This window comes from Sinohyriopsis cumingii, chromosome 6, assembly GCF_028554795.1.
Source record: "Sinohyriopsis cumingii isolate HCF-2022 chromosome 6, ASM2855479v2, whole genome shotgun sequence".
Lineage (NCBI taxonomy): Eukaryota > Metazoa > Mollusca > Bivalvia > Unionida > Unionidae > Sinohyriopsis > Sinohyriopsis cumingii.
Window position 1 is genome coordinate 24,194,101 of NC_142966.1, and position 17,784 is coordinate 24,211,884.

General features: G+C 33.7%; 1 protein-coding gene across 2 annotated transcripts in view; it reads left to right on the top strand.

The window, feature by feature from the left end:
* The window catches only part of LOC149796498 (uncharacterized), a 206,355-nt gene that overhangs the window by 45,967 nt on the left and 142,604 nt on the right, over positions 1-17,784 (top strand). The window lies entirely within an intron of this gene.

Consider the following 17,784-nt stretch of genomic DNA (forward strand, 5'->3'; position numbering starts at 1 on the left):
TAAATCCTCCCTTCTTGGATAATGTTATTCTCAAATAATCTGCCTTCACTTGTTAACCATCTGTGATTCTCCCCAAAGAGATACAAGCACTTTTTGTAATACACAATTGACTGACTAATAATGACACTATATATAAACCTTTAAGACAATAACCATCAATGCTGCAAACCATTGTGAGAATACTGATTGCGAAGAATGTATCTGAAGTTGATATATTGGTGAATATTTTTTTATACCTATGATAAGTTCCAACAAGAGATTTCCAGACATCCATTTTCTCTATTCCTCTCTCTCTCTCCCCCCCTCCTCAAATTCCAGTGACATCCAGCATGCATAATACTTAGTTCATGAAAATCTTGGCATGCAACAACAAAAGCTCACAAGAAAGAAATGTTGAATCTATTATCTTTCAAAATTGCTGGACTCTAGGCCAACAACTTTCAATACAATTAGTAAATTCCTTGAAAAAAGTTGCTGAGCCACTATGAAAAAGCATGAATCTGGCTGTTGGACAGGCAGCAATTTTGACCGACAAAGAGGACCAACCCTGTCCCTATATCCAAGTATATCTTTTCTATAAGAAAAATACCCCCCCCCAAAAAAAAAAAGATATACTACCCATCCTCTGTACAAATGCCACTATTTGCAATCCAATGTAAAATTTGTATTGGCATAATTCACATTTTGTTCCAGGTGAACCTCTACTTTTGTAAATAATTATTTTCCAAGATGAACCTGTGAATATATAGTAAATCAATTAAGCTTGGTTTTCTAATGTGTTAATGAATAATGATGGAGACACAGGGATATTTATTATATTAAAAATAGTTTGATTTTTTTAAAAAAAACAAATCATTTTATGAGAGTCAAACTATGTTCTTCAGCATGGCAAGCATTTTAGCTGCCATGCTAATCGCACATACATTGGCATACACTGTCTAATTTGCAGTTGACATGCTGCTACTGTCCAGCAATCCTTTTTTTGTTGTAGATTGTTTTCTTTTTTCTTGTCAAGTAGATAATAACTTGCACACTGACCGCTTTTTTGCACCATTCTAAGCTATGTTTGATTCTATGGTCTTAAACTAAGTAACAGAAAAAATTGAAAACAAACTAGTTTTGTAAAATTCAAGAAATATTGTATTTCCTTAGAATATAAAAGTGAAGATTTAAAAAGAACTTACAGCATTAAGAATTATATCCCAAACTGTCCTAAACGTTTTGTCATGAGTCCAAATGAATAGTGTTCTGAATGAATTCCAGTGGTGTTCCAAATTAATTTCATTCTTGAATGTGCTGATATACCAATAGCCTGAATTGTTTAATGCAGTGACAATCATGTTGTATCACATTGATGTAATCCATGATGTTCTTTAATAAATTTGCAATAATTCCAAAATAGTGACCTAATATGAAAGGTATCAATGGGCTCATTGTAATTCCAATGAATAATTTAAATAAAAGATTCCTCTCAAATTAAATCTGAACACAACTAAAGTTAAGAAATGAAAAATCTGATGCAATCAACCCAAATATAAAAACTGAAACCCGATGGCAGGGGCTATTAAATATATAACAAACCCCCTCAAAGATAAAGAAAGGTTTATATAATAAAGCTTTCTTTTACATATTAATCAAATGCATATGATAATAATAATAATAATAATAATACAATTTACATAGGAAAATGTCTTTTGATAAACACAAATAAATATGAATTAAAGCAATGCAGAACTTTTAAACATTTGAAAGTGCATATGTACTGTAATCTGGTTGCCTTTTCCCTTGACGTGCCTAATGTATTCTTGCAACATCAGGCTCCACCACAATAATCTCTGATATTTGTTTTTCATGTGGTTGTTGAAAGTTAAAGGGTTGAGATCACTGAATACAATAATTGGATAAGAAGCTGAATTAATATGCACTTCAAAGTGCTGTTAAGCCAAGATTAAAGCCAAGAACTCCTCGACAATAGCGTAATGATGTCTTTGGTGCTTATTTAATTCTTTTGGAGAAATAGCACGCTGGTTGGTCCATGCCATTTTTGTCTTCTTGAATTCGCCATCATACCCTATATCAGTTGCATCAACAGATGTTTTAAATAATTGTGTGAAATCTGGAGTTGAACGAACTGGTGCACTCTTAAGTATGGCTATTAATTTATCATACCTCCTGACATTTGTCAGACTGATGAAACTTTGTATTCTTACTCATCAAATTCGTCAAGGTTCAACAATTATGTAAACATTCGTGCAAAATTTCCGATAATATCCAGCCATACCTAAAAATATCACTAGCTGTTTTGTTTTGTTGTTTTGTTTTTCCTGGGAATTATGGATAGCTTTAACCTTATCATCTATGTTGAGGGAAAATTTTCATACCAAACTGCATCACTTTATATCGGTAGAACCAATCTGGAAATGCAAAGGCAAAAAAAACAAATTGTGCTCTTTCAGTGAATGGAATTTGCCAATTCCTTCCAACGGGTAAAATTTGGCAACATTTTGCCGTTCCAATCCTGTCAATGCAGTCATCGATTCTTGCGATTGAAAATAAATGTATTTTTGGTGACACTGTTCACTTTCCTATAATCAATGCACATATGGAAAGTATTACCTGGCTATATGAAATCGTTCTCCATCAAATAATGAATTTCCTTTTATAAATATTCCTGCTTGTGAAGATTCGTCTTGTAAGGCTGTTGTTTCACAGGTGTAGAATCTACAATTTCAATATTTTGGTCAATTTAATATGTTATGTTGAAACATCTTTAAACAAGTGCTCATATTGACACAACAAGGGCTTTAGCTCATTCTTTTCTCGTGGCTGTAGATGCAAATGGTTTTTTTGTCCAGATTGTTCAATAAATCTGACTTCCGAAGACTGGTTTCACCAAAGTCACTAAGGTTCGATTGCACGACATTTTAATTCTAAGTGCGTGGGGAAGGTACATCTAAACTGATTGACTAATTAACAGGGCTATCTCGATCAACATACTCCTTTAACATATTTATTTGGCAGAATTGTTTCTCTTTTCGCCTCCCATGAGTATTTGGGATATAATTTAAATCATTACACTTTTCTAACTGTATATAGACCATACGACTTAGCCTTTAGAAGATTTTGAGGTATGGCAAGAGAGAAGATTTCTTTCCCTTCGTAGTTTTGTCATATCTTAATTTCATTTTTGATTGAGCATAATGAATAGTTTTGTGTGCTATTTCACAAGCCTTTGGCAGCTTATATTTAAGACCAGAGACATAATCATGACGATTAATCTCTGAATTCTTTTAACAACTTAAATGGGCCACTGACAATGTGCTCACAAAAACAAAACTGGTTCAAAAGGACTAAATCACGACGATTCTTGAACTGATTCCCTAAAAGCAAACAATAGCGAATGAACACCCTCATCCCAATCTTTTCCGGTATCAAAACAATATGACCGAATAATATTCGCCCAAGTCTGATGACCTTTTTCCAATGTCCCATGACTTGCAGAGTGAAATGAGGATTTAAATTGTTGAATGCCTACTAAATGATACATAACTCGCACACATCATGGTCAGCAAATATTCGTTCCCTGGCTTGATCTTAGACTACTGTCCGACACAGCCTGCCATTATTCTGCTAAAGGGTTCATCAAATGCAAGAAGATGTTGCAGATGAGCCTTAGGTATTTTCAGCTTCGGTTTTCCTACTATTTCACACGTGTCAAGTGTGACAAGATGTATAGTACTTGGAAGCAACACTTTTAATTCTTAGCCATTGAAAATGGTTCAAAATCTTGTGGTGAGTCTTATTTACTCTAAATGACTAGCCAAGGGTGTATCATGGACTAGACTAACAATTTCCTGTCTATATGACTTATTAACAACAATCAGATAGTTCACGGACCACTCGTCACCAGCAGATACCTCAGGCGCTCTCCTTTTTCTCATAAAGACTACATTCTCAAACATAAAAATAGTACCTCTGCGGCTTATGGCCCTTTGAAACAAATAAGAATTATCAAGATCTTGTTCCTGTTTGACGACAAGTAATTGTCGTTTTTCACCCTGATTAGAATTGAGAGAATGATTAGTAAATAAAGGATCATTGTGATCAATACCTTTTGATTGATCAGTTATGGATCAAATGTGACGTCATCAAAAGACTAACCAATAAATGTGACAAATAAAGGATTGATTTCCTGATTAACATCATTCACAAAAGCTCTTTTAGCCATAGCTCTAGTAACAGCACAAGCAGAGTGTAAATCAGGGATTTCATTTCAATGGGAAGTTTTGGTAGTTACAAGTGGATTAACTAAAACATTGTCTCTAAAACTGTGCCTAACAGTAAATTAACACCTAAAATGGGCAAAGAATCACCGCTCCGACTGTCATATATCCTGAAATTAAGTCTGACGACAAAGTTACACACTGGAGAGGGACATTAGCAAAGACGCACTCTACTCCATGAATAAAAACACTTTCAATATCAGATGACTTTTCAGATGAAGGCAAAGTACCTGATAATAAAAGACTCAAAAGCTCTTGACTACTTTAATATTTTGATAGGGATGGGATTGGTAAAATCACCAATAAGTGATATCGAATCTTTTGATACGAAAGGTTCAGTATTCTCCAAAACAAAACGAGACTGTTTGTTTGACCAAACAATTTTTTTGACCGTGACCTCGAACTTTGAGAAAAGGGGCATTCCATCAGCTCTCTATTTATTATGTTGTTTTGTTTCAATTTTAGGAATTAGAAATAACCTGCCCTATTTTCTTGCAATAAATGCACATAGAAATATATAATCATTTCTGATCAGTCTTATCAAAAGTCTGATGGATTCTTATAATTGTACCCATATGCCACTGAGATGGTTTCTTACTAAAATCCTGCTGAAGGGAAAACTTATTGACAAATGAAGTTTTGTGAGTCAGTGAATAGTCGTCATCTGTACGAGCAGCATCTTCTAAAGTTTCTACATTTAGCTCATCAAGATAGGTCTTGACATCACAATGGCTGCAATTCTTCAACTAATATAAGTTGTCTAAGGCTGTCTTGATCTTTAACGACCTTTGTGGATGCACACCACCTGCCAAATAGTTCTTTTTCTTCTTGAACTCTACATGGTTGGCTAATTTCTTTTTTTCGATTCTTAAACCTCTGTATATATGCCACAGGTACCAAGTCACAACCCTTCATAATATTTTCCTAATCACGTAATAATCAGCACTCAACTATCATTAATTTTAAACATGTTTACTTCATTTTTAATCAAGATACAGTCTTGATTCTGAGTTTAGAAACTTCCAGATTTAAATTTCCCATTAAATTGACAGTATTTCCAGAAAATGGCAATTGCGTCCTAGGTCTAGTAGAGGGGTATATAATCTTGTTTACTTAAAAATTGTGTTTCTCTTAACATCCGAAGCAGAATCAGCCTTATTTTTTATTCAGTTTTTAATTCGGGTGGAATTTTTGTTCAAATTAGTATCAGTTGTTTTCACGTGACGTCACAAAAACGTGTGTACTTCCATATCCGCCATTTTGATTCCCTATCCACGCAAACCGGCACCTAAGAACATTGTTCTTTCCGCATAATTATATAAGTATGTCTCATTTTGTGCGTAAGAATATAATAATACATCACTTTCTGTTGTGCATGTCAACCGCACGAGACCGAATGCGTGACTTTTCCAATTGCTTTCTTCAAGTGAAATGGTGAAATTTCAACCATCCTTGTTATTCTTTCATAAACAAATAGATCGGTCAATAAACAGACGCATACACAGATGGACACACCAACAAGCAGAAACATTTAACGATTTTCAATTTGCATGGGCTAAAATCAATCATTTGGTTATCGTTCAAGTTAAAAAGCTAATCGTTAATATATAATTTCATATTTCTAAAAGAATTTCAGGATTAAATGTTCTGACATTCGACACAAAGTCGAATAAATATTTGACCGTACTAATTAAAATTCGTTTGTCAGTTGTCTTTGGTACAAGCACTTGTTTTCGCGAAGAGTATTCGTACATAAAAGTTCTGGCATAATACAGATGCTATGACATTTTAATTCTGTAACTGATATTGTATTTCGAAGATCATTGTCCGGAAATGCTCTTTTAAAATGACAGTCTTAGGAATATCATACGAAATATTTATTTTAAAAATGTCAATATTGTCTGTTTGTAAAAGAAATAACTGCATTTCTATTTATAGCAATATACTCAAGTATAATCAACGTCACTATGCTGTCTTTTGATATAATCAAGGGAACTTCAAGCTTCATTTTTATTTTCGTGCTATAGGGGCACTTAATTGCAAGTATAATCTAGGTATCATTTTCGATGAAGAAAATATCCTTAATCGACAAATAAATCTTATTATTATCTTCAACATACGTGATGACTAATGATGACAAAGGTTTGTTAGGGACTCAAAATGGTACGCGCGCGTTGCATTGTGGGTATTGGCGTACACAATCATGACGTCTGGGAAAACAATCCATTCACTGGAATTCCAAAGTGATCAAATAATATTCTTGGACTACTCATAAATTTGGAATTATAGTGAATTCTGACAAGGATATTTTGGGTTACATTGTGATACATAAAAAGACAAATCACGATATTTTATGCCATTCAAATTTATTTAAAATTTTCAGTTTGTATTCTACTGTAATAACTTATTTGTTACATTTTTTTAAGGTTTTAGCTCTTTTCTACTACTTAGCTTAAGACCATAGGGTCATAACAGTTGAAATGGTATTTTATGCGATATTTAAAATCATATGAAAACGTGGCTCAAAATATTGAAACATATCGTATTGAGGGATTTTAATTTTTAATTTTTCATTAAGTGTCGCCACATGACATTGCATGATAGCATGCTAGTATTAAGGCAGAGTTAGGGAAGTGGAATCATTACTAAATTGAGTTTAAGTATATATAAGCAAAGGCTAGGTATCATAATTAGCATTTAATAATATAACTAACAACAAGATAAACATTTTGCATTATTAAATATATTTTTAAATCTCCAAACAAGTATACACTAGCTACTGTAAGTATAATATAGTCTAGTATTTATTTATCATGAACTCGCTAAGAAGAACGTCACAAATATAGTCCATACAGCGAAATCAGCCCAATACACTACTAAGATCATGAAATGTTCCAGCTGCAAAGAGCTCTTCGAGATTACTAACAAGCTAATGTCAAGGAACAAATCAACACCACTTCCAACTACCTTCTCTCCAGTCGACGTTCCAGACATGTTTGCAAATTTTTTTCCGTGACAAAGTACAAACCGTAGAGATAAGCTTGACACCACAATTTCAATTGACTCGTCGGCACCATACAGTTGGGATACAGAATTTGAGCGGCAACCATTAGCAGCATTTGAACCTGTCTCTGTGAATTTCGTACGTACAATCGTGACGAAGAGTGCACCAAAGTAATGTGAACTTGATCCAATTCCAACATCACTGCTGATTGAGTGCTTAGATCCAGTATTGCCTTCACTAACTGATGTTATTAATACCTCTCTCTCATCTGGGGAATTCCCATCATTTTTCAAAACTGCCATTGTAAAGCCTCTGCTGAAGAAACCAACACTAGACCATAACAATTTGAAGAACTACTGCCCAGTTTCTAATCTCCCATTCATTTCAAAAATCTTAGAAAAGGTTGTTCTATCCCAGCCTGTATCTCATCTGAATTCAGTCTTTTTAACAATGTACAATCTGCATATCGTCCTTGCCACATTACTGAAACTACTCTTTTAAAAGTAGTTAATGACATTCTCTCTGCGTTGGATAGTGGAAAGATTACAGTCCTCACCCTCCTTGATTTGTCTGCAGCATTTGACACAATAGACCATGATATATTACTTCACCATCTCCAGCATGTATTTGACATTCATAATACAGGCTTACTGTGGTTCAAGTCCTACTTGGTCAACAGGACACAAATTGTATCTGCAAATGGAATACACTCCAACCCAGTTGATCTATGTTGTGGTGTTCCACAGGGGTCTGTTTTTGGACCTGTTCTCTTCATTCTGTACACTCATTCGCTCTCAAGTGTCATAGATCATCATCCAGTGTCTCATCAATTGTACACTGATGAAACGCAAATATACAAAACTAGCCACCCAACTGAAGTTGATGCTACCATCCAAGGTGTAGAGAGGTGCATTTCTGATGTGAAATCATGGATGACTTGTAACAAGCTGCAGATGAATGATGATAAAACTGATGCCATTCTGATCACAACACAAAGACTTTCTCATTCACATCCTTTACCTAAACCAGTAAATATCAGCAACGCCAACATTAAATTCACACAATCAGTACGAAACCTAGGTGTTACTCTGGACAGTACTCTCACATTGCACCAACATGTCATGAACATATGCAAAGCTGCATATCTTGAGCTGAGACGCGTCAGCTCAATTCGCAAATATCTTTCAGTTGATGCCACTAAAACAATTGTGTGTTCATTAATACTTTCAAGACTGGACTATTGTAACTCAATTCTGTCTGGTTCATCTCAATATCTACTCCAGAAACTTCAAAAAGTTAAAAACACAGCTGCTTGGATCATGCTTAGAGTACCACGATCAGAGCACACCTCCCCGCTGCTCTGTACCCTTCACTGGCTATCCATTCGATCCAGAATCAAACACAAAATTTGTTCTCTGTGCTACATTTCACTGTCGGACTCTAGTCCAACATACCTATCTGACCTCACTCATATGTACACACCAGCAAGATACTTACGCTCCTCTTCTGACAATCGTATACTCATTATTCCAAGTATGAAAACGAAGTCATATGGACAGCGTTCTTTTGCATACCAGGGCCCAGCAACGTGGAATGAATTGCCCACTGAACTTAAACACAAAGACACAGTGATCACATTCAAGAGTGCTCTCAAAACTCACTTATTTCAACAGCAAAAACAAACTGAAAGACCTAATAATGTTTCCTACCTGAAATATTCTCAACATGTTTTTTTATGTTTTTTATTTTATAGGTGTTGTCTAACGTTGTAAAGCACTTAAGGCTTCTAAAGATTAGGCGCTATACAAAGTCCTCATTATTATTATTATTATTATTATTATAAATGGGGCCCCAGGTACCTAAGTGTTTTTTTTTAAAATTATTTTTTTAAAATGATTTTCTAATTTCATGTTGTTTGTTTTTGTAATAATATTATTATGTTTCTTGTCTGATTGGTGTTGTCTAAAGTTGTAAAGCGCTTAGAGCTTCTAAAGATTAGGCGCTATACAAAGTCCTCGTTATTATTATTATTATTATTATTGCTAAGAAAGATAGACTTTGACTGACTCATGAAAACAGAAAAAGATCATGTTGTAGTATCGCAATAGCAAGATAATCTTACTTGTTCTAGCTGTGACTGGTTAAGCAGGTTTATAAATATTCATGAGAAATGAGAAAATCTCACTGGTGATAATGGAACTTAGACGATTCTTGCCCATGGCTTGTGGTTGTAGCGTATCATCAGAACCACCACCAGTTAAGTTCTGCCACTTTGGTCCAGGAGGAGGTGGTCTCTTATCTCATCAAAGACTCTTATTAATCATGTTGATGCCACTTATACACTTAGTGCAATTGGCTTAAAAATTAAAACCCGTTTATAAAAAGCATACCTCCTTTGAAAGAACACTCATCCGCAAAAAAGACAGACGAATTATAATGGAAATCACAAACTATTTCCATACATATAAAATATAACTGGCTAAGATTGACAGAGTACACCACACGTTTTCCATTCTCACTTGTTGTAAAGGAAACTGTAACACATAATTAAAACTGTTAACAAGAATACACAAAAAGAAAAACGAATCTCAATAAAGATCCGTAAATAATTTCCCTACAAATAATCTATAACCGTCTAACATGAACAGAGGACACTGAAATTTATACATTTTCACTGTTAATTATATTGTACTAAATACTTAATAATATGATTAACTGGTAGATTTACGCAATTAGATGTTTTTGAATGTGCTTTTGGAATAAAATATAATAAAAGATAATTCTATCAGGTAATATTGGGACATACGTGAAAAAAACACATATCAATGTACTTGTACAAATTCATAGTACATTTACGTTTGGCAGTTTCCTCCATACAAAGGACATCTCTTCAGCAACAAAAAACATAGTTGCATTGTTCTTTGACTGTCCCTTACTGACAGAGTAACTCGAATACATACTGTATGCATACAAAATTATGCATTTTTGGAGACATATGATGTCCGGTGTTGTTTAAGTGACATGTATCATATATTCAGGACATTTTCACAGTAGCATTACAAGACCGTACACCCTATTCTGCACACATGCTATGTTCATAGTAACAGTATAGGAAGACACCCATTACTCTCTATATATATGTTCACAGTAGCATTACAAGACCAAACCCCTTACTCATTTAAATTTGTTGAGAATGAAACTGAAACTTAAGGTACAAGTTTGCTAACTTTGATTAGAATTAATTTGGAAGTATATAATTTTCATGCTCAAAATATATTGAGAATACATGGCTATGTCCATTGCAACCATCATGTGTGTTAACTGATTCAGTAAAATGTTGTTTTTCTGGACAGCAGTTGTCCGGATTATTCACTTGCATGAAGTATTACTGTGTCCCACTGGTATGGACTACTACTGTGTCCCATTGGTATGAACTACTCCTGTGTCCCACTGGTATGGACTACTACTGTGTCCCACTAGAAAGGACTACTACTTTGTTTCACGAGCATTTTTATTTAATTATAAGTAAAATTATCTCAGTTATAATATATTTTTAATAATGACATTAAACAAAGCATGCACTTATCTCCCTGTTCTGCTTACAATGGATGTGACACTAAAAGTCACTTGAGAACTGACCCTGTATTTTTGAACCAATGAAAATGGCATTTGGACATAAATTTGAAATCTAGCTATTTTCCTGCTATTCTTAAACTATGTGCGGTTTTTTCTGTATATACCTTTTAGGCATAAAATGTCAAGTTCAGAAAATTATTTTAATATAGTTTCTGTACATTACTCATCTGACTCTCAATATCCTCTCCTAGTATTCTTATAATTACATCTTCCAGAGAAACAAGCAACTGTCTGAATACATGTCCAAACTTATATCCACATGACAGTTTTGAAAATAAAAACATTGCAATTAAAAGTAGCAAACAATTGGAAAATATAAAGCCTTACTCTAGTTATTAAGCCGAAAATTGAACATTTAGTGAAGTAAACTCAAGTTATTAAGCCGATCATGATGAACATTCAATGATGTCAGCTCAAGTTATTAAGCCGACATGATGAACATTCAAGTGATGTAAACTCCGGTTATTAGGCTGGTACGATGAACATTCAATGATGTAGACTCCAGTTATTAAGCCGACATGATGAACATTCAAATGATCTAAACTCCAGTTATTAAGCCGACATGATGAACACTCAATGATGGAAACTCCAGTTATTAAGCCGACATGATGAACATTCAGTGATGTATTCTCCAGTTATTAAGCCGACATAATGAACATTCAAATGATGTAAACTCCAGTTATTAGGCTGGCACGATGGACATTCGATGGCAATCAATTTTTACCATCGAAGATTATTATTGTTAGTTGTGTTTTAATGCCATTTCTCAGTGCAAGATATTTTACCTTATGGAAGAAATCCCCGGTAAGCACTACCGACCCAGTGAAATATACTAGCAAGCTTTCCACGTACCCACATTGGCCAAGTCCAGAACTCGAACCACAGGAACAGAGGTAAGATGGCAGTGATCAGTAAAGGCGAGCGCTTTTGACCACTCTGCCTCCCAGGGAACCTGTCTGGTATTATTATTTGTGGAAAGTTTGCAAAATACTACTGATTTACAGAAAACACAATCAAATGACAACGATTACTATGCTCCATAAAAGCAAAGCTAAAAGACTGTATTCCAATGAAAATGTATGTTCTGCTTGTTTAAAACCAGCAACTTTTTTCTGTTAACATTATATTGTTAATTGTAAACAAATATTTTTTAAAAAATAAAATCCAAAAGAAACAAAAACACAATAATAGAAAATGCGGACAATTTTCAGCATAAAACAGTAAACATGTAACACCTTTCTTAAAACTTTTTTAATTTCCTTCATCAAATGACTTGCATTGATGCATTATTAACGCAATTACACGAAAGTTAAAATTATGCAAAAAGATAATACACAGAAACACGCTGTAAAATTTACATATTCATGGAGGATTTAATTTTGATTCAATTTCATACAATTTATTATCTCCATCTGTCCATTCTTTTTATCAGCGACACAGTATCATGAAGAAAACTAGCCTCAGTCTGGTTATATCTTTTTTTGAAACTTGGTACACAGCATGGTTTCTATCAGAATAAGTACATATTTTCAAATAATTTTACTCCTACGATAATATGTTTTGTGCTATTACAATCATTTACAAACAGTTGGATTTTGTGCAAGACAGAATCATTAAACATTATTACAAATCTTGCAGTTTTTGATAGACTGCTGTGAAATTTGGTACATATAATGTTACCAGCTGAAGATGACAAATAGTTATGCTCTCATATTCTCAGTCATTGATATATTTATCTTTTGACTAAATGAAATATATCACAACATGTTGTTGAAGGAACCACTCTCAGTTTCAAATGGATTGCGATAAGATGTGGTACATATTACTGATATTACCCGAAGTTCTGCATATGAAACACCCTGTACTCTCCTATATGATTTTTTACTTTTTTTTACTTTACAACTAACAGCTAGATGTATTATATAACAAAACCCTTTCAGTGCAATTACTATTTAAGTTATGAATTGATTTCAATTGCGCAAGGGTATTATCCTGCTCATTCCATGAAGATGTGCATCTTGAATAATAATAATTAAGGTAACTACAATTTTGTACCAATTACTGCCGTTTTTAACTTGTAACTAGAATCATGCAGTTTTACAGTTGCTTTAAATGAAAACTATAATATATAATCATCTATGCAGTGTGCATTGGGTGATTCAGGAATGGCATCATCTATTAGTATGAACAAATTGCTTCCATTCCAGTGACCAATGACCTAACCCTTGAGTGAATGGTGCCAGGTCACAATGCAAATCATGTTTGAGCACAATGGAGTGCAAACCAATGTGAAATTTATACACCAATATATATTAATACAGTGCAAAATATATATTATACCTTTAATCCCTATACTTATCCTTGTCTCCAATATGGATTTAAATATTGAAAATGCATATTGCGTATTATAAGCACTTAAACGTATAAACTTAACTCAGTAATAACCTTGGCAACCTATCATATTTGCTTTCTGAATTGAGAAAATTCAACCAATTTTTCTTTTAACTCTTTAGGTTACTTCTTGCGAAGTGACAATGATTTTAAACAAACAACATTAATACTGCACAAAAGTGTTAAAATACAGACTTTACAAGATGTTTTAACATATGATAATTAGAACGACATTTTTTATATCCCTCTTCTCACCCTTTTACCCCCTTCTGCTGATAAATCTTTTTCCTTTCCTTTCTCTTGGTCTCCTGAGCTGCAGATTGAAATTAGATTCACATATACAATATTACAATTTGAAAATCCTCTTATAAAAATGTTATATTCAACAAATTGTTATTACATCGAAACTATCATATTTCATAAACAGATATCATTTGACAAACTGAAGAAAGCACAAAAGTATAGTATTTATGTAAGTAAAACAAGTTCCTTTGCAATAAATAAACAATAAATATATTTTACTATACAATATGAACAGGACTAAAACGGGGCTCAAGGACGTTGGGAACCTTATAGAATGCTCTCATTATTTTACCTGTAATGGCATGTAAAAGTTTTTCAAAACCTTTCCTACACAATGACTTCGTTTGGATTTCTGCTTTTGAGCCATGTCATCCTGCTTTGTTTCTCTTGGGTCTATTGTTGGTGGTCTTGAAGGCTTTGGTCCATTGGGGTTCTTTCTTTTGGCATTATGTTGGTCATATTGTCATCATCCAATGTAAAATCCGGGGAGGGGGAACGGGGTACATCAAAAATTTCAGATTCTTGAACATATTGGACAACTGTGGACAAATATTTTGAGGTAACGCAAGATCTTTAAATTTCTGAGAAGGCTCCTTTAGAATTTTACATTGACTTCCAATCTTACACCTTTCCCTTTAAGTCGAGTCCACGAAGGCAAAGTCTGGGTCTGCATATTATTTGTAATATCGACTGAAAATAAATAGCTTTTCTGATGCGTCATTGCAGTTTTCACCTACGTCAGTTTGATTTGTACGTTTAAAAAAAAGAAAATGTTTCCATGTCTAAATTGATAAATGGATTCTTTCAAAAGGTCTCTGGAAGCTAAACCCAGCCCCAACCTGTAACATGTCTCAAAACGGCCATGAAATGTTTGCATAAGAGGTGATTACATTGCGAATCCCTACAACCTCAAGATGGTAGGCCAACAAGGTTAGCCTTAAAAGTTACACTATAATCTGCAATTATTGGGTCAAGACTGGCTTCTTATCAGGAACGAACCATCTCGTATGACATCAATAACTGTTGTTGGAATGTTGTCTGCTTCCTCCTAACATTTGAAGCAATGCTTCACACCATATGTAGGTCTGTTACGCAAAAATACCAGAATTCTGACTTGATTATTTTCGAGCTTGGTCTGATGCAGATGCATTCTGGGTTAAATACCTGAAAAACATAATTTCTTATAATGAATTCTATCTAAAGCAGCTACCTATGGTAAGTCAGAAGAATGCTGTTTAAAGACAGTAAACTGTTTAATAAAGGTTTACTCTTTACTAATTTAGTGAAATGGATCTTAAAATGTTTGTTGCTTAAGACAGGTGGTTGCTTGATACAGTCGCCTTTGAGACAAATTCGGCTGTACAAGATCGTAAATTATTTGTAAATTTATTTTCCTATCATCTATTAGTGAATTGAACAACCAATAAGCAAGTGAATGATTAATTGACTGTGTGATATGTCAATCACATTTCAAAGAAAATGATACAATATTACGAAGAACATATCTATTCCTCTGCACGTATTCCTGAGTATGCGCTCCTCATCGTTTAATATATATATATATATATATATATATATATATATATATATATATATATATATATATATATATATATATATATATATTTGCTTCCACTGCAACATCCAAAGTGTAACAAAAAGCACCAAATAGGCTGAATATCCTTCACACTACTGACATAACAATTGTTCATTTCATTAAGAATGCTTTCGTGGCATTATAAGGACCACATCCTCTGTAGAATATCACCAAACTTTTCAATTTGATCTAGTGTACTATAGTCTCATAATATCAAAACGATAAATGCGTAATGAGGATGGATAAACTCTTCATTATAATCAAACTCATCAAACATTTTAATTATATTTACGCAAAACAAAACACGTTTATTCAGTCGGCCGACCCTAGCGTGTTTTTCCCCCCAGAGTAATTTTTTTCTTGAAAAAAACAAAAATGTTCCAGATATTTATTTGTGCATCTACCTGAGCTGGTGTAGCCGAGTACTTGAAGTTCTTAGCACCTGAGCTGGTTTAGCATAGCACTTTAAGTGTTTAGTACGTTATATATACTAATCATATATATATATATATATATATATATATATATATATATATATATATATATATATATAATGTTTTTGTTTAAACTTCCTAAATTTAAAAACAGTGCAACAGGAAACACACTTAAATTGTTTTACCTTACTAATTGTTATCAAAGAAAAAGCTTGAGTCTCTGACTCAAGAGAGGTAGTTCACTCATCCATTCTGAAATAAGAGCTTCGCATCAATACATCTCATTTATTATAAAATCTAAGATAATCTCTGGATTAGTAAAACTTAGCAGATCTGGTATACCTGATGGTAACATTATTGTATAAATATCGATGAATTTTTGTCACTATTACTTGCAGAAGATGCTCAAAGAACTTGCTTTGTCTATCTAAGGGTAACCATGATTCAGTGAAAAGATTTTGGTAACCTGTACCATTGTTGGTGTTAACGCAAGTGTTGAAGCAAACTTGTCTGTATCTTGTACCCATCTCTGAGAATTAAAGATAGAAAACATCAGGCGATTTCAAAATCCAAACACATGAAGAAAGCATTTCTGCTCTTCTGAGAAGTAACATCCAAGGTCCACATGAGAAATAATGTAAAACAGTATATCGCATTAAAAGCAAAGCTTCTCTTTCATCGTTTCTATAGTGTATCCACACTCAGACACTATCTTCACCATTTGCAAAATATTATATGGCCATTTATATAAATATACATCAATATAGCACAAATTAGTATTATTGGCCTTTCAAATGTATTGGAAGAAAACTATTACACTCAATCTTTCCATTCTAATCATGTTACTAATAATCATTTCCGGAACAAGTGCAGTATCCGTAATAATGGTAGGGTTACTTGTTTCAGCCAGTTACCTAATGTGCGGTATAATACAAAGGTAATTCACCAGAAAATTAACACAATTCGCAAATATTTTTGTTATCTAAGTCTAAACATAAAATTTACTCCATGAGTTGAATACAATTATGCTCAGTCAGATAGGAATGGCTACAAATCATTGTATGGGCCAAATGACCAGCCATGTATTAATGAGTGGACAGTGAAGAGTTTATCCTACCTTTTTGTACATAAACCATAAGACTTTTCTTTGAAACTAAGTTATTATCATAAGGCATTAAGCATGTAAAGTCAGACAAGTTAAGCAGTAGCTGTTTCAACTGGTATTCGTGTACTCAATTTGCACTTCTGTTGCCAACGTCTTTCAAAACAACTAATTTTGTTGTATGCTCTTTTCCTTCCAGTGGTTACATATCTAGACAACGAACGATTCGACAATTTGTCAAATTTTAAATGAAGTATAATATAAATGTTTGTACAAATTTTAAAATGGAGAAGCTTCGATGACCCATCAACAGACACAGACCATGTGTTCATAATGCAATACTCATCACGCATATTGTGCCTGTTTGATATAAATACATGTGATGGATGAACTAATATAAATTATCATTGTAACTGACATGTTAGTACATCCGACACTCCTCCTGTTGATGGTTGCCACAGGAACAATATGGCTAAAAACATTCAAGACTTTCCACCCAGTTTTTAAGACATATGTACAGTATTACACTACAAACAGCGTGATGCTAAAGCGAAGGGATTAACTATAATGCATTTAAATACCAACTTTGAGAATAAGTTCTGACGTGATTTCTCAGAATAACGTTCACTTCCTTAAACCATGTCTTTCGAGACTTTACAAATATAAGCCAAGGTGCCACTCAAGTAAACGACATCACAACAGACAACGACGACGCCACCGCCACCCCCACACAGACCCTGATATATCATAATCAAGTTTCAGATATTACAACATGAACAGCATGGGGTCAATATTTTACAAATTTTATTTTTATCTGTGAGGGGTCATAGCATTTATGCCTTTATCAAAAAGTCAATTTTCTATAGCACGAATTATGGGAGGGGGTCATTATTCTAAATAAAATTTAGATCGGAAGGTCACTATTCTAAAGGGGTGCTTTTTAATCTGTGAGGGATCATACTAGTATAGGCTCTTATGAAAGAGCCTATTTACTATAGCATGAATTATGACTGGTGGGGGTCATTTTTCTATAT